The sequence below is a fragment of the Martes martes genome (genome assembly GCF_963455335.1).
Source record: "Martes martes genome assembly, chromosome: 2".
Taxonomy (NCBI): domain Eukaryota; kingdom Metazoa; phylum Chordata; class Mammalia; order Carnivora; family Mustelidae; genus Martes; species Martes martes.
This window is the reverse complement of record NC_137889.1, coordinates 140684785-140709982: the sequence shown is the minus strand read 5'-3', so window position 1 is coordinate 140709982 and position 25198 is coordinate 140684785. Positions and strand designations below refer to the sequence as shown.

The 25198-nt window shown below is 44.1% G+C and overlaps 1 protein-coding gene across 3 annotated transcripts in view; it reads right to left on the bottom strand.

Annotated features, from left to right (window-relative positions):
- Window positions 1-24769, bottom strand: part of ADD1 (adducin 1) — an 88838-nt gene extending 64069 nt beyond the window's left edge. For 2 of the 3 annotated variants that reach the window (XM_080796561.1, XM_080796562.1), the window contains exon 1: window positions 24119-24292. The gene's annotated coding sequence lies outside the window, so the exon portion shown is untranslated. Of the gene's footprint in view, window positions 1-24118; window positions 24293-24541 lie in introns of those variants that run through there. The other variant, XM_080796563.1, reaches the window with a different exon arrangement.
- Window positions 24770-25198: the final 429 nt, after the last annotated feature.

The window sequence follows — 25198 nt, the reverse complement described above, 5'->3', positions numbered from 1 at the left end:
GAAATACATGAAACCTCCAAGGACTAAACAAAAAAAGGCCCAAAACCATGGCAATGAAACTAGTTAACTCCAAATGGGAACCACTCACAACAGGTAACATTAGCAGAGGTCAAATACCAAAAGTGAGCACTGCTAGAGGCAAAAACAGAGGCAATCAAACTGGAACTCTCAAGACAGTGGAAATGGTCTCAGGTGAGCAATGACCCTGGCTCACAGTAGAAGTAAATACAATCCTTTCAGGAAAAACAACCTTAACGTTGATCCTCAGGTTTTTCCCCACGTTAAAATCAACCAAATAGAAGGTCTTAGTAAAAATTTCACAAACCCGGGGCACCTGGGTGGCTCAGTGGGTTAAGCCTCTGCCTTCGGCTCAGGTCGTGATCTCGGGGTCCTGGGATCGAGCCCCGCATCGGGCTCTCTGCTCTGCGGGGAGCCTGCTTCCTCCTCTCTCTCTCTGCCTACTCATGATCTCTGTCTATCAAATGAATAAATAATAAAAATCTTTAAAAAAAATTGTTTAAAAATTTCACAAACCCAAAAACAATCTTCATGAGTGACCGTCATCAGAAATAATAAACCATATACTTGGGCCCTCAAAGGCTTCAGATACTAGGATTATAATACAGAACACAGAATAACTATGTATGAGATGGGTGTTTTTTTTTAGACTACTTATTTATTTACTTGACAGAGAGAGAGAGAGAGATCACTAGTAGGCAGAGAGGCAGGCAGAGAGAGAGGGGGAAGCGGACTCCCCACCGAGTAGAGAGCCCAATGCGGGGCTCCATCCCAGGACCCTGAGATAATGACCCAAGCCAAAGGCAGAGGCCCAACCCATTGAGCCACCCAGGTGCCCCTGAAACGTTTAAAAAATAAATTAACCACAGTATGACAAGCCTCAGAGACTATCAAAAAGGAGCAGAGCTGAAAAAGAAACCAAATAGAACTTACAGAAAAAAAATGTTGAAAAAGTTATTTACAGGGCACTTGGCTGGCTCAGTTGATGGAGCATGTGACTCCTGATCTCAGGATTGTGAGTTCAAGGCCCACCTTGGGTGTAGAGATTACTTGAAAAATAAAATCTTGGGGCACCCGGGTGGCTCAGCAGTTAAAGCCTCTGCCTTCAGCTCAGGTCATGATCCCAGGGTCCTGGGATCCAGCCCCGAATCAGGCTCTCTGCTCAGCGGGGAGCCTGCTTCCCTCTCTCTGCCTGACTCTCTGCCTACTTGTGATCCGTCTGTCAAATAAAAAAAAGAAAAAAGAAAAAAAAAAAATAAAATCTTGGGGCACCTGGTTGGCTCAGTCACACGCATATGCCTGTGGCTGGGGTCATGATCCTAGAGATCCAAGCCTTGGGCTACCTGCTCAGAGAGGAGTCTGCCTCTCCCTCTCTCCTGCTTATGCTGTCTCCTGCATGGTGAGTGTGCCCTCTCTCCCTCAAATAAATAATAAATAAATAAAATTTTAAAAATAAATAAAATAAAATCTTTTTTAAAAACTTTAAAAAATACAAATCAACTAATGAATTAATAGGAGCTTTGACACAGATGAAGAGGAATAAGTAAATTAAAAGACAGATTTGAAAAAATTCCCCAGAGACCAGCAGAGGGAAACAAGGAGGTACAAACCATGCCAAAAGAGATAGAATAAGAAAGTCCACTACAAGTTTACTGGAGTTACAGGCCAAAATAATAAAGAACAATGAAGAGTCTGCTGACGCCACTGCCCCAAAGCCTCCCTGCATCACCAGCCACTGTCAACCCCACCATAGTCTTTGACATCTCACCAAAAGGCAAGCACTTCAGCTGCATCTCTCTGGAGCTATTTGCAGACAAAGTTCCAAACACAGTGGAGAACTTTAGTGCTCTGTGCAATGGGGAGAAAGGATGTGGCTATAAAGGTACCTGCTTTCACAGAATTACTCCAGGATTTCTGTGGCAGGGTGGTGACTTCACATGCCATAATGGCACTGGCGGCCAGTCCAACTAGGGGAAGAAATTTGATGATGAGAATTTCATCCTGAAACACACAAGTCCTAGGATCTTGTCCATGGCAAATGGCCCCAACCCAAATGGTTCCCAGTTTTTTGTCTGCACTGCCAAGACCAAGTGGCCAGATGGGAAGCATGCAGTCTTCGGCAAGGTGAGAAAGAGCAGGAATATTGTGGAGGCCATGGAGTGCTTTGGGTCCAGGAACAGCAAGACCACCATTACTGACTGTGGACAAACGTAATAAATTTGACTTGTGTCTTATCTTTATTACCAGACCACTCCTCCTGAAGCTCAGGAGAACAGCTCTTCACCCCCATCTGCTTGAAATACCCTATAATCTCTGTGCTCTCACAGCAGTCCTATGGGTTCTATGCTTTCCTTACTCCCCTCCAAGCAGGTGGATTGTAGAGTTAAGTTTATGATTATGAAATAAAAACTACACAACAACAACAAAAAGAATCAAGAGTCAGAGTCAATATAATATGCAAGGAGAGAATGGCTAACAACTTTATCTAACTGAAAGACATGAATCCACAAATACCAACCAAAATAAAGAGAAATACACATCTTATAGACTCAGTAATGAATCTATAGCATAGCAAAGGCAAGAATAAAAAAAGAGCATCTACAAAAGCGTAACAACTGGACACTGGCAAACTTGTAACAGAAATAACAAAAGAGGAATAGAGTTTCTTCAAAATGCTAAAAGGAAATAACTGGCAATCTGGATTTCTACCCCAAAACTATCTTTTGAGAATGTGTGCAAAATAAAGTCACTTCAGATGAACAAAAACAAAGGTACCACCTACATACCTGCAGAAAAGGAACTGCTAAAGAAGAAAAGTGATCCTAGGAAGAAAAATTAGAAATGCCATAAGGACTGTGAGTCAAGAAACTGCTAAATGGGGGAAAAAATCTAAAAATGTATTTTTTATATGGATAATGACGTCCAATTTATGAGTTTAAAAAAAGGCTGGACTAAAATACTGAACAACAGTAGCACATACTTTAATAGTTGAGTTTAACTGGAATTGAAGTGCTTCAATGTTCTTGTTTTGTTTGGTGGAAGAAGACAGTATTAATTTCGGACTTTGTCACATATATGCAGGGTAAAATTCAAGGGCAACCACTAAAATAGAACAAAACAGTATGTAATTTCCAAACCAAAAGAGGGGAGAACATAAACGAAAAAAGAAAACTTAGTCGTTTAAAAAGGCAAGCGTGGGGGCAACTGGGTGGCTCAGTGGGTTGAGCATCTGATTCTTGATTTCCACTCAGGTCATGATCTCAAGGTCATGGGATCCACTCATCAGCAGGGAGTCTTCTTTTCCCTCTCCCTCTGTTCCTCCCCCTGCTCATTCTGGCTCTCTCTAATAAACAAATAAAATCTTTAAAAAAATAAAAAGGTAAGGGAACCTGGGTGGCTCAGTCAGTTAAGTGTCTGCCTTCGGCTCAGGTCATGATCTCCAGGTCCTGGGATGGAGCCTCATGTCCAGCTCCCAGCTCAGCAGGGAGTTTGCTTCTCACTCTCCCTCTGCCTATCTCCCTGCTTGTGCTCTCTCTGTCTCAAATGAAAAATTAAATCTTTAAAAAAATAAATAAATTTTTTAATTAAATAAATAAAAAGGCAAGCATGAAGGGGGAGAAGACAAATAGAAAACAAAATATAGGGGCAACTGGGTGGCACAGCCAGTTAAGCATCTGCCTCCAGCATAGGTCATGATCTCAGGGTGCTGGGATCAAGCCCTGCATCCCAATGCTCCCTGCTCTGTGCAGAGTCTGCTTGTCTCCCTCTCCTTTTGTCCCTCCCCACCACTCATTCTCTCTCAAATAAAATCTTAAGAAGAAAAAAAGGAAAGAAAATGCAAAATGATAGAAAAGGTATAAATTTATCAGAATCACAATAAATATAATGCCAGTTAAAAGACAGAAATCATAATCAGTATGGTACGCTGAATAATGGTCATTAGAGATATTAGTTCTAACCCCAGGAGCCTGTACATGTTACTTTACATGGCAAAGACTTTGCTAATGTAATTAAAGATTCAGGGTGATGAGATTATCCTGGGCTACCTGGATTACCTAAATGCAATTGCCAATAAGAAGGAAGAGGGAAATCTGACTACACATTCATCAGAGAGCAGTACGACCAGGGACATAGGGACTGCAGAGAGGTGGCCACTGCCAAACAATGCTGGCAGCTATAAGAAGGCAGAAGAGCCAAGGGGCAAATTCTCCTCTAAGAACCTCCAGAGCCATCACCATGATGTCAGCTCAGTCATACAGATTTTGGACTTCTGGCCTCCAGAACTATAAGAGAATATTTTATTGTTTTATGGCACCAAGTTTGAGGCAATTGATTACAGCATCGCCCCCCAAAATTAATATATCAATAAAACATAAGAACAGAATGCAAAAGTGCGCAAGTAAATGGATGAAAATAGGTATACCAGGCAAATACCAACCAAAAGAAAGGTGGAGTTTCTATGTTAATATAAAACAAAAAGACCTTGGAAAATAAGAGCATTTATATGGGATGGAAAAGCCACTACTTAACGATAAAAAGCTCACTACAACAGGAAGATTAAAAATATATGTGTGTTTTATAAAATGGTCTCAAGACAAATGAAGCAAAAATTGCTGGAACTCAGACAGAAACTGATAAATTGGTTATCATAAAGAGAAACTAAAGCACTGTTCAATTACTAGTAGGCAAAGTAGTCAAAGATTCGTAAACAGTAAACAAAATAAGAACAATCAACAAGTTACATCTTCATAAGTATACAGAACCTTGCAACTCCCTGTTTTCTAAAAACAAAGAATATATACTCTTCTCTAGAATACAAAAAAAATGTATAAATAATAACCTCATATCTGGGTGGAAATTTTTAAATTTTTTTTAAGATTTTTATTTATTTATTTGACGGAGAGAGAGCACAAGCAGAGGGAGTAGCATGCAGAGGGAGAGGGAAAAGCAGGATCCCCACTGAGCAGGGAGCCCAATGCGGGACTCGATTCCAAGACCCTGGGATCATGATCTGAGCCGAGGGCAGATGCTTAATCGACTGAGCCACTCAGGTGTCCCAAAATTTTTAAAATTTTTTTTTTAAGATTTTATTTACTTATTTGAGAGAGCATGAGAGCAAGAGAGATTGAGAGAATGAGTTGGGAGAGGGGCAGAGGGAGAAGCAGACTCCCCGTGGAGCAGGGAGCCTGATGTGGGAATCTATCTCAAGACCGTGGGATCATGACCCAAGCCAAAGGCAGATGCTTAACTTGACTGAGCCACCCAGGCCCCCCTGGGTAGAAATTTTTAAAATCTCAACAAATTCCAGAGAATCAGTAGCATACAAACCATTTCTCTGGTCACAGTGCAATTAAAACATATTAATAACTGAAATTTAAAATTTTATATACACATTATATATACATACACATTTATACACAAATACATATATATATTTAAAAACTTAAAGGCACATTTTCTTTTTTTAGAGAGAGAGGGAAGGAATCCCAAGCAGGCTCCACACCCAGCACAGAGCCCAACATGGGGCTTCATACCACGACCCCAAGATCATGACATGAGCTGAAACCAAGAGTCAGATATCCAACCCACTGAGTCACCCAGGTGCCCAAAAAAGCATACCTTACAGAACGAAGAAGAAATCATAAGGAAATTTTAAACACACTTACGTAATGAAAAGATAGTATGTTGAAAACCACTGGCTTCACTAAAGAGCTACTTTTAGAGGAAAAAAAGAGACTCAAAACACTTTAAGAAAAGTGACCAATGGGTGCCTGGGTGGCTCAGTGGGTTAAGCCTCTGCCTTCAGCTCCAGTCATGATCTCAGGGTCCTAGGATCGAGTCCCACATCGGGCTCTCTGCTCAGCGGGAAGCCTGCTTCCCCCTCTCTCTCTGCCTGCCTCTCTGCCTACTCCTGATCTCTCTCTCTGTGTCAAATAAATTAAAAAAAAAAAAAAAAACCTGGGGCGCCTGGGTGGCTCAGTGGGTTAAAGCCTCTGCCTTCGGCTCGGGTCATGATCCCAGGGTCCTGGGATCTAGTCCCGCGTCGGGCTCTCTGCTCAGCGGGGAACCTGCTTCCCCTCCTCCCTCTCTGCCTACTTGTTATCTGTCTCTCTGTCAAATAAATAAATAAAATCTTAAAAAAAAAACCTTTAAAAAAAAAAAGTGACCAACTTCTAGGAAGTTAGAAAAAGAATAAATTTCACACTATTTAGCAATCCATAATCCTCACTAGGCTTTATACACATTTATTTTCTAATCCTTAAATCAACTCTTGAGAGTCAGATTATAGGTACAGCTAAGAATGTGCTAACTACCTGAGTTTAGAAGCACAAACCGTATGTCCTTTCAGGGGGGAAAAAAAAAGTATGTGCATCAATCTCAAATTGTAATTCATGTATTTACTCTAGCAAATGACATGCAGCCTTGATTTTTACTAAGAATAAAGACGATGTCATAGCTTTTTTCACAGCACACTGAAATCTGGGGTCAATGGCCTCAAAAGCCAAAACAACATACTAATAACTTGTTTCATGAAAAAGGTACCAGCAGGCTTCCATAGTTGTAGTCATGAAAATGTGCAGTTTTCATGAAAATTCTACTTCATCCTAGTACATTATGAAGCAACAAAAACAGAAATTATCCACCAGAAAAAATTAAAATATACTTTATTTATTTATTTGTCTGAGTAATCTCTACACCCAACATGGGGCTGGAACTCATGACCCTGAGATCAAGAGCTGCATGCTCTTCTAACTGAGTCAGCCAGGCACTCCTAAAATACACTTTAAAACAGAAATGCTAGGTTGATTTTTTCTAAGATATGAATGATAAAAGTAACTGTGGTTGGGGCACCTGGGTAGCACAACGGGTTAAGGGGTTTCAGCTCAGGTCGATCTCACAAGGAGCCCCAGGTCTGTGCTGGGTGAGGAGTCTACTTAGGATTCTCCCTCTCCCTCTGCACCTCCTTCTCATGTTCCCTCTCTCTCTCTAAAATAAATAAGTATTTTAAAAAATTTAAAAAGTAACCGTGGGTGAGTGACACGAAACACCTCAATCAACGACATGAACAGCCCTAACAGGCATCTACCTCGAGTCCCTCCCAAAGACCCTAACAGGAAAGACTGGACCGCCAGCCTCATGGGCTCACCCTACGCTCTGTCTGACCTGAAGAGCCCTGAGCCCTTGAAGTGGGACTTCTGTTCTTGTTATCTTTGATTCCTGAATGCTCAGTACAAATCCTGCTACACTGAAGGCTTTTTTGAAAGTTCAGTGAGGGGGCACCTGGGTGGCTCAGTGGGTTAAAGCCTCTGCCTTCGGCTCAGGTCATGATTCTGGGATCCTGGGATCCAGCCCCACATCAGGCTCTCTGCTCAGTGGGGAGCCTGCTTCCTCCTCTCTCTCTACCTGTCTTTGCCTACTTGTGGTCTCTGTCTGTCAAATAAATAAATAAAATCTTTTTAAAAAAATAAATAAATATAAGTTCAATGAGTAAGTCTCCTAAATCCTAGTATCACTTAGAAACCAGAGACAAAGAAAATTCATAGTTCCATCGCTTGCATAAAAGCTGGAAAAGAAATGCTTCCTTCCCCTGAAGAAAACCCCTGCTTTCCAAAACAATCCATCTGTCAGACACCTGAGACAGTAAACAGAGCACACTAAATGTTCCAAACACCCTAGGTCAGCAACATTCCTGGGGTTTATGCTGTCAAAGTACACTGTGCTTCAGTCCCTGGAGACGATGTTCAGAACAAACTGAGACAGCATTATCTGGATGGTGTTCCCTAAAGATGGAGGGATGCATGTCACATCCCTTCCTCCTGAAACAAACAGTCCTAAAGGGAGCACATTCCACAAGACTCGAGCCCCATTTTTTTTTTTTAAAGATTTTATTTATTTGACAGAGATCCCAAGTAGGCAGAGAGGCAGGCAGAGAGAGAGATTGGAGGAAGCAGGCTCCCCACTGAGCAGAGAGCCCGATGCGGGGCTCGATCCCAGGACTCTGGGATCATGACCTGAGCCGAAGGCAGAGGCTTTAATCCACTGAGCCACCCAGGCGCCCCTCGAGCCCCATTTCTAACCCTCCCTTGCCTGCCTGACGCTCTATGCAACAGCTTGATTAATGGTATCATCTGGGAGCGAGGTTGGCCGTTAACTACAATATTCTTAAATCTTGGAAAGCATGGTTAATCACAAAGTTCTTGCTAAGCTGCAAACATGTGCAGCTGTACACGACACAAATCTCTCTGCACAGAGCTTTGACTTACTGAAAAAAATAGTGGGAGGAGCTAGTACACAGGGCTTTCCATTGCCCTTGTGAGCCTTTCCCCGTTAGTGTCCCCTTCTCACCAGTCCATACACTGGGAAAAGAGAAAGAAAGGGAAAACGCACACGGACAGCACACCTGTTTGCCACAAGTGGTCAAATGTTGTCTCACTGGCTCCACAAGGCTCTGGGTTAGATAAGATTGTTACTGTTACTACACCTACATCTATGGATGAGTATAGGAGTTCAGAGAATTTCACTAACTTGATCCAGGGCCACAGACTCTGTGGCAAAATTGGACTTGCATCCTGACACCATATTCCTAACACCCAGCACTAATACAACAGCTGACAATGGACTCCCTTCAGGGAGACTAAAGCCCCCAATGCAGCACTAGCATGTCTACAGTCGTACTGAGATATGTTCACGTACCATAAAAATTCACCCAATTAAAGTGTACAGTTAAGTGGTTTTTCACTTATTCATGGAGATGTGCAACCAGCGTCAAGATCTAATTCTGTAACATTTTCAACACCGAAGAAGAAACGCCAGGCACACTAGCAGGCACTCCCCATTCCCACTCTTCCCTCTTCCTCCTTTCCCTGGCTTCCTTGTTAGCATAAGATTTCTGAGCATGTGCAGCAGGTATCAGCACCTCATTCTTACTGTTGCCGAATAAGGCTCCACTGCATGGACACACCACGTCTCTCATTCATCAGTTCATGGACATGCAGGTTCTTTCCACTTTCAGGCTATTAAGAAGAATGCTGCCATGAACATTCACACACCAGTTTCTGTGTGGACAGATGTTGTTATCTGGCATTTGCATTTTCTTTTTTTTTTTTTTTTAAAGATTTATTTGGGGCACCTGGGTGGCTTAGTCAGTTCATCATCTGCCTTTGGCTCAGGTCATGATCCCAGAGTCCTGGGATTGAGTCCTGGGATCAAGCTGCGCATAGGACTCTGCTCAACAGATATCTGCTGCTCCCTCTTCCTCTCCCTTTGCTGCTCTCCCTCCCTCGGTCCCTCTTCCTGCTCGTGGGGTCTCTCTTTCTCTCAAATAAATAAATAAATGCATTTGTATTTTCAAAGTGCTTTCATAACATTCTCTGCTTTGTATCTTAAAACTGCTTCACCTTGTGATGGAGAAACCAGAGCCATGGGGCAGTAAAGTGACTTTATCCCCTTACCACCTACCGCTCTATGGCCCTCAGTGAACCAGCACTAAACCAGCCTCTTCAGCTGAAGACCCACTCCCTCCTTCATACCTAACACCACTGCAGTGCCACTTCGTCTGCTCTGCCAAGGAATCTCAAGCAAGAGCAAGCAGATGAGAAAACCCCTATTTTTTAGGTAAAGACCTCCTTAAGTCATTCTAAGTCAATTCATAAGGCAAACCAACATCAAGCCTTTCAAAATAAGAGAAGGGAAGAGCAAAGTGCTCAGGACAGGACATCTTCAAGGTCGCTCTCAAGGGATGGCCTTCCCGGCCCCATGCAAACAGCAAAGCTGCCACTCCAGGTATGAGAAGGCACATGTGGAACAAACGTCCCTGTGAGCAGCCAGGGACCAGCACAAGTCTGCATGTGCCCACAGCTCCATTCCCTGACATCAGCCTCCAGAGGCTCAGGGGCTCTGGGGCTTGATGCAGAGCAAATTTGTTCCAACACAGGTGACAGTTATCTGGGGGGCACACATTGCTAGGCCAATTGTGTAATTTCTCTTTCCCAACCTCCTGAAACAGTTCTTAGACTTACAATATTTTTCGTAATAAAGTTCAGAAAAAGGTTCATAATTGTAATAGTAATATATAATAACTGTGGTTTACTGACAGCTTATCAGGTACCTTACAATAACTGTGTAAGACAGGCACCACTCTTACTTCCACAGTACATGCAAACACTTCCTTATTTCGGGAACTCAGCTGATGGGAGTATAAATTGGTATAACTCCTCAAAAGGGTAATTTGGAAACAGCTATGCAAACTAAAGTGCAAACATCCTTCCACCCAGGCAATTCACTCCCCAGAACAGACCTACAAGTATACATCACAGTGCCTCAAGACTGGGATGGAAGAATACTCACTGAAACAGTCCCTAACAGTAAAATTCTAGAAACAAACACCCATCGAGGGTGCCTGGGTGGCTCAGTGGGTTCAGCCTCTGCCATCGGCTCAGGTCATGATCTCAGGGTCCTGGAATCGAGTCCCACATCAGGCTCTCTGCTCAGCAGGGAGCCCACTTCCCCCTCTCTCTTTGCCTGCTTCTGCCTACTTGTGATTTCTCTCTGTATGTCAAATAAATAAATAAAATCTTAAAAAAAAAAAGCCACCAATACAGGAGCAATTGAATAAATAATAGTACACCCATAAAACGGGACACCTGAGACTGTTGAGGAGAACGAAACAGGTTTCTGGGTACTGATACTGAGCTTTCTCCAAGATGTATTAAGGGGAAGTAAGATCAATATCATTATTTGTAACTTTTTTCATACAGTTACTAAATTCTCTACAACTTGTTTCTTGTGGCTTTTTTTTTCTTTTTTAATGAGCTCTATGCCCAACATGGGCCTTGAACTCATAACCCCAAGAGCTGTCAGGCACTCCTCTGTGTAATTATTTCTTAAAAGAGGTGTATGTACAAACCAGCGTTCTGACTGTACTCTCCAGCCAGTTATGCAACAGCTTCCTCAGCAGCAAATTCAGAGAATACTTCCCACACAGGGAGCAATAAAGATTACCTGTGGCCACTGCTATAATTTAATAATTACGTAATCCTAATACTATTATAATAATAACATTAAAAATTTTACTGTTGCTGTTATCAGATGGGCTCAAAAAAAAATGCGTTTCATAACTACACTGCTCAGTGTCCATCACTAGGCGCACACAGGGCAACAGCACCCACCGTGTGCAGCTCTGTCTCCTCCTCTAGCTCACAGCCCACAAGGGCTTCTTTTCCAGAAACCTAGCCCATGTGGCGTGGCCCCTTCAGTATCTGCCACCAACGGGCAACAAGAAACCATGGACAGTAAGATGGATCTCCACTTCCACTGCCCAAACACACCTGCTCCCAATGCAAACAGATTTGATCTCTGATCAAACGTCTCCTCCTCCATAAACCGAGTTCTCCATCTAAAATAGATCCTGCTAAAAATAAAATAAAATAAAATAAAATAAAATAGATCCTGCTGCCATCATTCTCTATTTCCTCATGCCTCCCATCTTCACAGCACTTACTACTACTTAACATAGAATTTATTCTCTATCTCTCATTCTAGAATAGAAGTTTCCAAGAAGGGGAATGTGTATCTGTCCACGGGGCCTAGAACAATACCCAACATATAACAGCGCTCAGTAAGTACACTGATATGCAAGTTAATAAAGTTATAGAATGGAAAATATGCTTGCAAAGTAACATTATTTAAAGATTACTGTTGTTATTTTATCCCAGCAGAGAGGGTTCTCAAGGAATTGTTAAAAGGTAAGTGTCCTACAGACTCAAGTCCTACTCTATTTAAGATGCTTTTTTCCTATGTAGCATAAACTCATTAAAAAAAAACACATCTTGTCAAAATACACTGAACACTTTTAAACTAACAGCTATGAGAAACAATGTACACTGGCCATAACAATTGCTTAAAAAGGTACTTCTGGAATAAATAAAGCTCAAAGAGCAAAATGAATTCAACTTGTTCCCCCCTTCATCCCCTCCAGCTCAAGTTTCCTGCATGTAGGTCAGAATAAGCATTAACAATTAAACAGCTCTGTTAAAGTTTAATGTTATACTATGTTAAGATTCCTAACTTTTTTTTTTTAAGATTTTATTTATTTGACAGAGAGAGAGAGATCAGTAGGCAGAGAGGCAGGCAGAGAGAGAGGGGGAAGTAGGCTCCCTGCTGAGCAGAGCCCGATGTGGGGCTCAATTCCAGGACCCTGAGATCATGACCTGAGCCGAAGGCAGAAGCTTAACCCACTGAGCCACCCAGGCATCCCAAAATTCCTATTTTAAGGAGACATGTGATAGCCAGTAAGCACTGACCAAACTAAGGGGGTATTAGCATATTTACTCTGTTACTAACCAAATCTTGGATTTGGTTTTGAAAACCTTTAAAGAATAGGGATTTCAAAAAAGGACATCCCTCTTCCACTTGCCAAAATAATTTCCCAAAGCCTGGAGGAAAATAAAAACAAAACAATATATAAGATTCACAGGGAAGTGGCTTTTTAAAGTGATTTTAGATTCTCAAGAAGGCTATGAACTTAATTTATATAAAAAGAAAATACTGCAATTCACCAATTTTTCACCAAGAAAAATCTTAAAGTCCTGTTGCTAATGCTACAGAACATCAAGAGTATTTAGAGGAATAAATAACTATTCAAAACACAACAATGTAAAATAAAATTTGTAATGTCTGTTATCCAGTAAAAAATTACCAAACAAGCAAAGAGCAGGAAATATATAACCCAGAGGAGATAAATCAATCAAAGCTAACCCAGCCCTGAAAGAGAAGTTAAAATTAGCAGACAAGATCATTAAAACAGTTGGTACACTACATTCCATATTTTCAAAATCTTAAGTAGAGAAATGGAAGTATAAAAAGTGATACAAACAGAACTTATAAAGATGAAAACCAGGACATCTAAAATGAAAAATTACACAAGATCAAAGGCAGATTAAACACTGCAGAACAAAAATCAGTGAATGTGATACAGTATGAACTATCCAAACGAAACTACACAGAAAAGACAATCAAATAAAGGGGCATCAGTGAATTGTGGGGCAACTTTTCGTGGTCTAACACGCATGGGATTGGAGCCCTCGAAGCACAGCACATGGAGAAGGAATAGGAAAAACTGTGAAAAATAATGCCCAAGATTTTCCCAAATCTGATGAACACATAAACCCACAGATCCAAGAAAAAAGCTCAATGAATCCCACAAGCACAAGAAACATGCACACACGGACACATCAAAATAAAACTGCTCAAAACCAGTGACGGGGGAAGTCTTCAAAGCAGCCAGAGAAAAGGGACAGGTTACGTAAAGGAACAAAAATTAGGATGACAGCAGATTCTTGCAGGAAATGATACAGCAAAAAGACAGTAAAGCAACACCTTCTGAAAAAGTAAAAATTAAGAGTTCGCCCAAAGGTTTTGAGCTCCAAGCTTTCTGGCTTACGTCTATGCTTCTGTGTAGCAAACTCCTGTGGCAACAGCACCTTTGAATTGCACACATTTCATTTTCTTCCAACATCATCTCATCTGGTTAGATTAGATGCACTGTATGTCCATCTGCTTCCTTACTACAATCTGTATGCCCAAAAGCCATAAGGTATCTGTTGGCAGGGCACATAAGGGAATCCACTGTAACCTCTGGGCCAGGTTCACCTACATTATATCTAATCCCCATAAATATGCCATGTGAAGCAGGAAATACTTCTCCTGTTTTAGAATTCAGCAAACAAAGTCAATCTGGAATAGAGAATCACACAGCTAGGCATAACCAAATCTTTCTCACTCCCTTTAGCTCTTTCTATTAACGGACAACTGAAATTGTATTAAGCTAAAGGAAAAACATAAAATACCAAAGTTCATTCCGGGATAGAAGTAGAATGAAAGTGGAGAATTCTACTCAAAGAAAAGTAAAGCGGGGACGCCTGGTGGCTCAGTTGGTTAAGCACCTGCCTTCGGCTCGGGTCATAATCCCAGTGTCCTGGGATCAAGTCCCACATTGGGCTCCTTGGTCAGCAGGAAGCCTGCTTCACCCTCTGCCTGCTCTACCTATTCTGCCTGCAGCTCTCTGTGCTTCTGCTCTCTCTTTCTCTGACAAATAAATAAAATCTTAAAAAAAAAAAAAAGGTAAAGCAGATTTCTTTTTTTTTTAAGATTTTATTTATTTATTTGACAGAGAAAGAAAGAGAGAGAGAGAGAGAGATCACAGGTAGGCAGAGAAACAGGCAGAGAGAGGAGGAAGGAGACTGCCTGCTGAGCAGAGAGCCTGATGTGGGGCTCTATCCCAGGACCCTGAGATCATGACCTAAGCCAAAGGCAGAGACTTAACCGACTGAGCCACCCAGGCCCCAGTAAAGCAGATTTCTTAATGAAAACAAAGAACAGTCCTTTTTCCACTTATTCTAATGGACGAGGCCCCCAACAACTGCCCTACAACCAATATGACACAGTGTTTCAGAACACTGTCTCTTCTACTCACTCCTTTAAGAAAACCAAAGTACTGTACAACAAAACAAAGGGCCACTGGCAGATAAAACAATTCAGTTCCAGAGACAGAGCTCTATTTTGATCTAATGATAAAATTTACTCTTTGGGCAGAAATCACCAAATGATGATCCCTGCCAAGCCAAATGTTTTTATAAGGGCCACAAGCTAAGAGTGACATTTACAGTTCAAAAAAAATAGCAATATTAAACATAAATAATAGATGATAGACCTGGAAATCAATTCAAATTCCAGGGTCCATGAAGAAGGTTCTACTGGGACAGTCACACACATTCATTTGCATATCGCCTGGGCCTGCTTCTTGTGGCAGCAGCAGAGCTCACAAGTTGCAACAGAGACCCTACAGCTCCGAAAGCCTGAAATATCTATTATCTGGCCTTTTACAAATAGTGTGCTAACCACTGCTTTAAGGGAACAGATTGGGGCACACCATCTTTAACAATTTGTCATGAACATTATTCCTCACAACTAAGCTTTTAAAAAGTCGAGGCGCCTGGGTGGCTCAGTTGGTTAAGGTTTGCCTTCAGGTCGGGTTGTAAGGCTAGGGTTGTGATCCTGGAATCCTGGGATCGAGCCCTTCATCAGGCCCAGCTCAGCAAGAAGCCTGCTTCTCTGCCTCTCCCCCCAAGCCCGGCTCATGTTCTTTCCATCACTCTCTTTCTCTCAAATAAGTAAAACCTATACAAAGTAACTTAAAGATCACTCATGCAACTGCTCTGTGCCAGGCACTATGCTAGACTCAGGAAGTACAGAGTAATGAGGCACAGCTCCTGCCCTCCTGGGGAAGACCAGGTCCAAGGGTTACTTACAACCAAGTACCTCAAGTGTTAGAACTGAGAAACTATACAGAAGGAAGGCAGTGCAGCCTGGAGGTTAAGCGAATCATCTATGGAGTCAGACACCCTAGGTCTGATTCCCAGCTCCACCACCTAAATGTATGACCCTGACAATCACTTCAACTCCCTTCGTTTTTTCCTCTGATAAAGAAGATAATCGGGGAACCTAGGTGGCTCAGTCAGTTAAGTGTCCAACTCTTGATTTCTGCTCAGGTCATGATCTCAGGGTCCTGGAACCAAGCCCCACATTGGGCTCTGCAATCAGCATGGAGTCTGCTTGAGATTCTCTCTCTCTCTCTCTCTCTGCCTCTCACCCTCGTGATGTCTCTCTAAATAAACAAAATCTTTTTTTTTTTAAGATTTATTTATTTGACAGAGAGACATCACAAGTAGGCAGAGAGGCAGGCAGAGAAGCGGGGGGCGGGGGGCGGGGGGGGGCGGGGAACAGAGGCAGGCTCCCTGCTGAGCAGAGAGCCCAATGCGAGGCTCGATCCCAGGCCCCAGGGATCATGACCTGAGCCGAAGGCAGAGGCTTTGACCCACTGAGCCACCCAGGCGCCCCTAAATAAATAAAATCTTAAAAAAAAAAAAACTGGGGCGCCTGGGAGGCTCAGTGGGTTAAGCCTCTGCCTTTGGCTTGGGTCATGATCTCAGGGTCCTGGGAATGAGCCCCGCATCGGAATCTCTGCTCAGCAGGGAGCCTGCTTCCCCCTCCCCCTCTGCCTGCCTCTCTGCCTACTTGTGATCTCTCTCTGTCAAATAAATAAATAAAAATTTTTTTAAAAACTTCCATTTCTCCTTCACAGAATGGTATTTTCCCCTTTACGCACAGTACCCACCTTTATTTTTTTTTTAAGATTTTATTTTTTTTATTCAAGAGAGAACACAAGTGGCAGGGAGGAGGGGACCATCGGGGAGAAGCAGACTCCTCCCTGAACAGGGGGCCTGATGCAGGCCTAGATCCCAGGACCCCACACAGGGCTCAATCCCAGGACCCCAAGATCATGACCTGAGCTGAAGGCAGAAACTTAACCAACTGAGCCACCCAGGCACCCCTGTACCCATTCTTTTGAAGGTAAGTTTAAACTCTATCTTCTTTATGAAGCTTTATGACCTTATCTTTTTAGCTATCATTTTCCCTAGAATATGACTTAGTTTCCCAAAGACTTAAAGAGCCCAAACCTTCCATCATTCATTCCACAAGTATTTACTGGGCACCTACTATGTGCTAGTTTACCATGCTCAGAACACAGTGGGAAGCAAAACCAAGGTGCTGTAAGAGATAAAACTGGAAATATACATGGGAAGATGCCAAACCTTGAAAGACTGGTCCAGTTCAGGATTTATGGACCAGGAAGAATCACTGAAAAACTCCAAGCAGGGAAGTGTCATGGTCTAGTCTGTAACTCAAAACTCATTCTGTGGCGCCTGGGTGGCTCAGTGGGTTAAAGCCTCTGCCTTCAGCTCAGGTCATGATCCCTGCATCCTGGGATCAAGCCCCACATCGGGCTCTCTGCTCAGCGGGAAGCCTGCTTCCTCCTCTCTCTCTCTGCCTGCCTCTCTGCCTACTTGTGATCTCTATCTGTCAAATGAATAAATAAAATCTTAAAATAAAAAAAACTCATTTTTTTAAAGATTTTACTTATTCACTTAAAAGAGACAGAGATAGTGAGAGAGAGAGCACAAGCAGGGGGGATGGCAGGCAGAGGGAGAGGGAAAAGCAGGCTCTCCTTTAAGCAAAGAGCCCAATGTGGGGCTTGATCTCAGGACCCTGGGATCATCACCTGAGCTGAAGCCAGAAGCTTAACCGAATGAGCCACCCAGGTGCCCCTTCAGAACTCATTTTAGCAAAAACATAAAAGGGCCAGCTTAAACAGTAGACAAATACGCTCTCTGCCTTCATGAAGTATCATTACTGTGGGGGGAAAAAAAGAGAGTAAACAGATAAATCATTAAAACTGAAGGACAGCAGAAGTGTCTGAGTTAGTAGATAACAGGGAAACCTATTTGAAAGAGGGCAGACGGAGCCTCTTTAAGGGACATTTAAGTGAGCCCTAAAAGAGGAGCTGGCCATGCAGAGCAGCATACAAGTGTTCATTCTAGGCAAAGGGATCGATGCATGATTCCAAAATCTCAAGTGCTAGGAAAACCACCGTAAATGCATCAAATATGAGCAAGTGGAAGAAGGTAGAATGTGAGCTTGGAGATCAGGATAAGAAATTCGGATTCTGTCATTAAACATAATGGGAAGGGGCAGCTCGATGGCTCAGTGGGTTAAGCCTCTGCCTTCGGCTCGAGTCATGATCTCAGAGTCCTGGGATCGAGCCCTACATCGGGCTCTCTGCTCAGCAGGGACCTGCTTCCCCCTCTCTCTCTCTGCCTGCCTCTCTGCCTGCTTGTGATCTCTGTCAAATAAATAAGTAAAATCTTAAAAAAAAAAAAAAAACATAATGGGAAGTCACTGGGTTTTTGTAAGATTACTTATTTTATTCTGAGTACATAACCCAACTACATGAACTAAAATATATACCAAAGATATATAAGCTTATACAATGAAAAGGAATTCTCCCTCCCATCCTTATACCCTAGCCACATAGATCCCTATCCCTAGAGGCGACCACTTTTATCAGTCTTTGAAGGGTTTTAAGCAAGACAGAACACATTCTAATTTATATTCTATGTAAATCACCCTAGCTGAAAGATAGAGAATGGGTTGGAAGGACAAGGAAACCAGCTGGAGCCTGCTGTGCCAGTTCAAGGGAGACGTGATGGCTGCTGGGTCCCAGGTGGTGACAGTGGAGATGGGATAGGAGGACTGATTCAGGATGTATTATGAAGAGAGAACTGACAAAACTCATGTTGGCAAAACAGCATTAATAACTATGACCGCAGGCAGGTGTTCACACACTTAGGCTCTATAGGTCTAGTAATTCAGTCTTTAAAGCTTAAATATCTTGAGTTCAGTAAACATGTACATAGATAACAGGTGAGAGAACAATGGGTAACACGAGAAAAAACAGATTACTAAAATGTAATGTTAACAAACTGATTAATAGTGGACTCTCTGTGTCAATGAGTTAGACAATTTTCTCTGAGAAATGATACTGCTGAAACCAACCCAAAACAGTATTGCTGTAGTTAAGGGGCTGAAATGGCAGCTATTTAAAAAAAGAAAAAAATGCAAAACTTAAGTCTTTAATATTGGCAGCTGTCAACCACTCTGTAATATAGAAGGCTGGAATCTTCTCAATAGAATTTCTGAGTATGACATCACACCTACATGATGTATTTCCTTCCAGTCTGATAACTTAAAATGTACCAGAAAATTCTCATCAGTTCATAGGATAAGGAAAAAATGCCATTAGTGAATAAAATTTTTACACTAGCATTCACTAAAAAGCAGTTATGTGCTGTATCTACGTAATGGCGTATTATTAAGTCTTCAAAAGGAAGAACATTCTGACACCTGCTACAACATGGATGAACTTTGAGGACATTCTGCAAATGAGCTAGCCACAAAAGGACAAACACCACATGGTTCCAATTATATGAGATATCTAGAGTAGTTAAAATCTTAGAGCCAGAAAGGACAGAGACCGGGGCTAGAGGCAGGGGAGAATGTGTTTGATCGGCAGAGAGATCCAGTTTCACAAGATAAGAGTGTCCTGGGATGGACTGTGGTGACAGCTGCACAATGTGAATGTGTAGAACCCCAACGGGCTATACCTTTACAAATGGTTAAGATGGCAGGTTTTACTGTGTATTTATTTTAACACAATTATCATAAAAACTTCTCAAAGCATGGTGACAAAATGTGTATAATACATTACCATCTATCTGATAAAGAAGAAATACAAATATAACCATAAAACTAAAATGTAAAAAGGTTATCTATAGGGAAGAGGGATAGGTGAAGATGAAGGGATGGAAAGAAGCAATACTTCTTTGACTATACCTTGTTTCATATATTTTGAAAGACTTTTAATATTTTACATAATTATAAGATTTTAAAAAGTAATCCCTAAATACTAAGAGAAAAAAAGGCACAAAACCTATGCACCCAGTAGCAAAACCAGAGTAACTATTCTACGTGACTTTAAAACACAGTAATTGGGGCCACCTGGGTGGCTCAGTCGTTCAGTGTCCACCTTCACCTCGGGTTGTGATCCCAGGGTCATGGATCAGGCCCCACATGGGGCTCCCTGCTCGGTGGGGAGCCTGCTTCTCCCACTGTCCCTGCTTGTGTTCTTACTCTCTCTGTCTCCCTCTCTCTCTGTCAAATAAATAAATAAAAAAGAAATCTTTAAAAAAAAATAAATAGAACACAGTAATTTGACCTTATATCTTTAATGGGGATACAAAAAATTCAATTTTTATTAGTTGATGATGGTCTTCATATTCTTCTAAAACTGAGATGTGTACAGTGTGGGATGAAACAAGAAGTAATTAGGGGCATCTGGGTAGCTCAGTCAGTTAAGCATCTGCCTTCAGCTCGGGTCACGATCTCAGGGTCCTGCAGTGGTGCCCTGTCTGCTTCTCCCTCTCGTTCTCCCTCTGTGCTTACTCTCTTAAATAAATAACTAAAATCTTTAAAAAAAAATGAGTAATTAGAATCAAGATGTCTGTCTTGGAAGAAAAAAGATACAGGCGTAAGATCAAGAAGGTTAAGCAGAACTCCATATAGTAACCTATGATCTGTGCACTGGAAAGACCTAGAAACAGTGATCAACCTAGTAGCAGTGAACAACCCCAGGACACAGAGTGTCATTACTAAATACTGTTTTTCATTAAAAGAAATCAAGGCCCCTTGGAGAAATAGATGGTTCCAGGGCTTGGGACAGAAAATGTACAAGATGAACCTGGTGCGGTTTGTCACACCAGAAAAATCAAAGACTTTTAGAATCTTGTTTAAAGGATTTAGGAGGCAAACTAAACAGACTCCTATTGGACAAAGATCAGACAATCTCAGCATCAATAAGGATAATACCTACAATGGACTGAACCATATCAAATGTGTTTAAATTCATGAGTTCACATTGACACAAACACATAACACAACTCACTGGCTACTTTCAGAAGATCCCAACTCATTTTGAGAATTAGCAACCTACTGGAGAGGAATTAAGCAGTTACCCTACTTTTCCCAAAAAACCTAAAATTCAGGATAACCAAATTATGGAGGGGGCATTTCTCTCTCTCTCTCTCTCTCTTTTTTTAAGTTTTTTTTTCTTTTTTCTTTTTTTTTTCAGAGAGAGAAAGAAAGAAAGAGAAAGCAGGGGGAGGGGCAGTGGGAGACTGAGAGAATCTCCAGCAGACTCCCCACTGAGCACAGAGTCTGACTCAGGGCTCCATCCCAGGACACCAACAGCATGACCTAAGCGGAAACCAAGAGCATCCCAGCCAAATGAGCCACCCAGGCATCCCAAGACATTTTTTATAGAAGCATTCCATCTAACAAATGAAGTTACAGAATTAAAATATCAACACTTTCCAAAGCCTAATAAAATAATGACTCTGAGGCACCTGGGTGGCTTAGATGGTTAACTAAATCAACTCGATTTCAGCTCAGGTCGTGATCTCCAAATCATGGGATCAAGCCCCTCACTGGGCTTCACACTGACTGTGGAGACTGCTGGAGATGCTCTCTCCTTCTCCCTCTGCCCCTCCCTGCTTGTGCGCTCTCTATATATTAAATAAATAAATAAGGGCTTAGGCATTGAACATCGAGTCGCTTATAAGAAGACTACTAATCATTATCTGCCCACCAACCTATGAAGTCTTTTTGCTAAAAATAAATCAACTCTGAATCTAATCACACCTTTAGATTTATCTACCAGTGCACAGTCATTTCTGTGTAGTTTAAGCACCATACAGAATAAAATCCAGACTGTAACTCCACAGAAAAAATCACGGAGTTTCATCAACAAATAAATTACAAGGAAAGACAAAAGATGGAGGGGGACCTATAGATTAAAACAAATCACAATGCATAAACAGCATGTGGATCCTGATTCAACGGTTATTAAAAAAAAAAAAAAACTGTGACACAATCAAGAAAATGTTAACATTGGTTGGACATTTGAAGGTAATGAGAAATTATTCACTTTTGTGATAGTGGTATTTGTGTTTATCTTTTTTAAAAATATATGTAAATATACATGCGGAAATATTCAAGTTAAAAGGACATGAGGGGCGCCTGGGTGGCTCAGTGGGTTAAAGCCTCTGCCTTCGGCTCAGGTCATGATCTCAGGGTCCTGGGATCAAGCCCCGCATCGGGCTCTCTGCTCAGCAGGGAGCCTGCTTCCTCCTCTCTCTCTGCCTACTTGTGATCTCTCTCTCTGTCAAATAAATAAATAAAAATTAAAAAAAAAAAAAAAAGGACATGAAATCTGGGTTTGGGGGATACAGATGAAAACCAGCTATGAGTTAACAACTGTTGAAGCTGGATGAGGGTAAACAGGGACTTATTACACCATTCTCTCTACAGGTACCTGAAAACAATTTAACATGTAAAATAAATCAATTTGTAGTCTAAGTTTCACATAATAGAAATATCATTGTTATTGTCAAACTTAAAAATTAAGACAAGGTAGGGGCACCTGAGTGGCTCAGTGGGTTGGGACCTCTGCCTTGGGCTTGGGTCATGATCTCAGGGTCCTGGGATGGAGCCCCGCATCGGCTCTCTGCTCAGCAAGGAGCCTGCTTCCCTTTCTCTCTCTCTCTGCCTGCCTCTCTGCCTACTTGTGATCTCTGTCAAATAAATAAAATCTTCAAAAAAAAAAAAAATTTAAGACAAGGTAAATTTTAACACTGGTTGGATATGTGATTTTTTTTTTACAATCTCTTTTAAAGTATCTTTTTTTTTCTTTTTTAAGATTTTATTTCTTCAGGGTGCTTAGGTGGCTCAGTCATTAAGCAGCTGCCTTCAGCTGGGGTTATGACCCCAGGGTGCTGGAATTGAGCCCCATGTCGGGATCCCTGCTTAGCGGGGAGCCTCCTTCTCCCTCTCCCCTCTGCTCCTCCTTGTGTTCACTCTCTCGCTGTCTCTCTCTCTCTCAATCTCTCTCTGTCAAATAAATAAATAAAATCTTTAAAAATATATTTATTTTTTCATTTGATAGAGCAAGCACAGAAGCATAGGGAGCAGCAGGCAGAGGGAGAGGGAGAAGCAGGCTCCCCGCTGAGCAGGGCTGCGATGGGATGGATCCCAGAACCCTGGGATCATGACCTGAATCGAAGGCAGATGCTTAACCAACTGAGCTGCCCAGATGCCCCTTAAACTATCTTTTAAAGTATTTCAAATTATTTACTTTTCTGACAATACAAGGACTACTTGAAAGAACTAACTGGAAACCAATAACCATCTAAATAAACAGCTTTTAGGGTAAAATTAGTAACACAAGGTTGAACACCAAACAAAACCTTATCAGTATCAGGTAATGTCAAAGACTTAAAAGGGAAAATGGTCAGCTGTATAAATTATATTTTAGAAAGAAAACAATCCCACCTCATGGAAACTGGGTAGAATTTAGATTCATGGCATTCAGTAAGCCTCTGTGACTAAACTCTAAACATAGTGACAAGCCTAAAATAAACCATACCAGCTGTCCTGCTGTAAACCACATCAAAACTCTGAAAAGCAGTTTTGACTGCCGAAACCATTCACCTCCTTAAAAAACATCTTTACTCTTCCAGTTTTCCCCACAGTCAGAATCGAGGGCTATGCTGAGATTTTACAATGTTCGGATTTTACAATGCAATTTCTACATCGCATCAGCGCATTAGCTGAAGGCTGAACTTTACAATCCCCCTCCAAGTCACCCGCTAGGCCACAGGTGCCCTCTCCCAGAGCTGCTGAACTCCCACTCGCTCTCCCCCGAGGCTCCAATGACGTCCCGCAAAGGAGACAGAGCGCCCTTTCAGCAAGCCTATTTCCTCCCCCGTTAGGATTTCAGCCCATCGTCCGCAAGTACGCAGAGCTCTTCCCGTAACGACTTAACAGCAACGCACTCAGCCACCGGACGCGCTCTGGTCCTGAGGATCACACCAGTTGCTTCCGGTCATTTAGGCATAAAATCACACATCCCACCACCAGCAGTCCCCGGTGAGCCGAAGCAGTGATCGGAAGGTGGGGACGCAGGAAGAGAACACAAATCACCCACAAAACGTCCAAGGCCGTGGATTACGAGAATACACACAAAAGTGATTGCCCAGGGCAGAACTCTCTGACACCTCCCCCCAACCGACCCCAAAGAGATGTTCCAGACAGAAAAAAGCGAGAAGACGACGACAAGCGCCCCGGCCGCCCAGTTCTCCGACGCCCGCATGACAGTCGGCAGGTGGGTCTGGCTGCCGGAACCCACCACTTGCACTGGCTCCCGAGCCCACAGGCAGCCGCCAGCCGCCAGCCGCGAGCGCTGCAGGCCGCCGACCGCGCCGACGCCCGACCCCCGACGCCCACCACCCAGCCTCCATGCCGGCCACCCGGCCGCTCCCACCGAGCAGCCCGCTCCGCCAAGGGTGTGCAGGGCGCCGTCCCCTCCGCACCCGGCCACCGCCCGGCGGCGACCACCCCTCCCAGCGCGGCCGCGACTCCCCGCGGCCGACTCCAGACCCGCCCGCGCCCCACCCGGCGCGGCCCCCGCCCGCCTCCCCCCGGCCTCTCGGGCGCCGCAGCCGCCACAGGCCCCGCGGCCCGGCCTGCAGCCCCTCGGCCGCTCCGCCGCGCCCCGGGCCCCGCGGCCGCCCCTGCGCGCGGGCCTCACCGCTGGGGGCGAGTCGCGAGCAGCGCACGGGCGTTCGCAGGTCCGAGGACGGCGCGTTGGCTCCCGCTCGGGCTCCCGCTCGGGGTCGGACTCCGGCTCCAGCTCCGGCTCGGGCTCCGGCTCCGCCCCCTGTCCACCGCGCGCTCCCCAGCCCGCAGCCCCGGCCCGCCCGGCCTCTCCGCCCCCTCAGCCCCCGGCGCTGCCCCCGCCGCGGGAGCTGGGTGCGGCCTGCGGCGCTGCAGCCCAACAACGCGCCACTCTATAGGCCCAGCCGGCCCCGCGCCGCCAAGCAACGCGCCATGCGATTGGCTGACCGCGAGGCGGGAGGGGCGGGGCTCGAGCGGCGCCGGGGAGGGTAAGGGCGGAGGCCCCGCCTGCGGCCGCTAGGGACCACAGGGACCCGGTGGGTGAGGTCTAGCCTACCGAACGCTCGCAAGGGAGGGTCTGGCCCCGCTGGCCCCTGGGCGGCAGCTTCGCGACGGCGGCTCTGCTGGCAGCGCCCGCTCTCCCAGAACCAGTCGTGCGCTCGCTTGTTCCTGGACAGACTCTCGTGGAGGCCCCTGCGGGCCAGGTGCCCGGGTTGGGCTGCACAGCGTCCTAAAGGGCCCCGTTCCAGGCCAGAGGGACCCTCGGAGCCCGCGGCCCCGCCGCTCCCTGCCCACCTCGTGCGCTCCTCCAGCAGGCGGACCCTTGGACCCTGCGCCGGTGTGCCGGCCTTGGGCCCCGAGCCGCGGGGGCACAGGCAGAGTTTGTGGCTGGTGGCCAGGGTGGAGTCAGGACAGCAGGGTCTGTGCTTGGCGATAAGGCTCCACAGACATGGTAGCTGCCTGCTGCCCAGGGCCTGACCTGCCGGTGCTGGATGAACAAGCGCCGGTCACCTCCGCAGAACCAGTCGTAGGAGTCCAGGCCAGGGCACCTTTCAGTGACCAGGAGGCTAGCCTAGAGACCAGGCCAGCACCTTCCCCTATCCTCACCCTCCTCTTGGCTCATCTGAGTCCCCAAAAGGCCCTGGACACAGAGAAGCAGAGCTTCTTGTTCCCTTTATACCAGAGAAAACTGAAGCCAGCAGGGGAAGAGCAG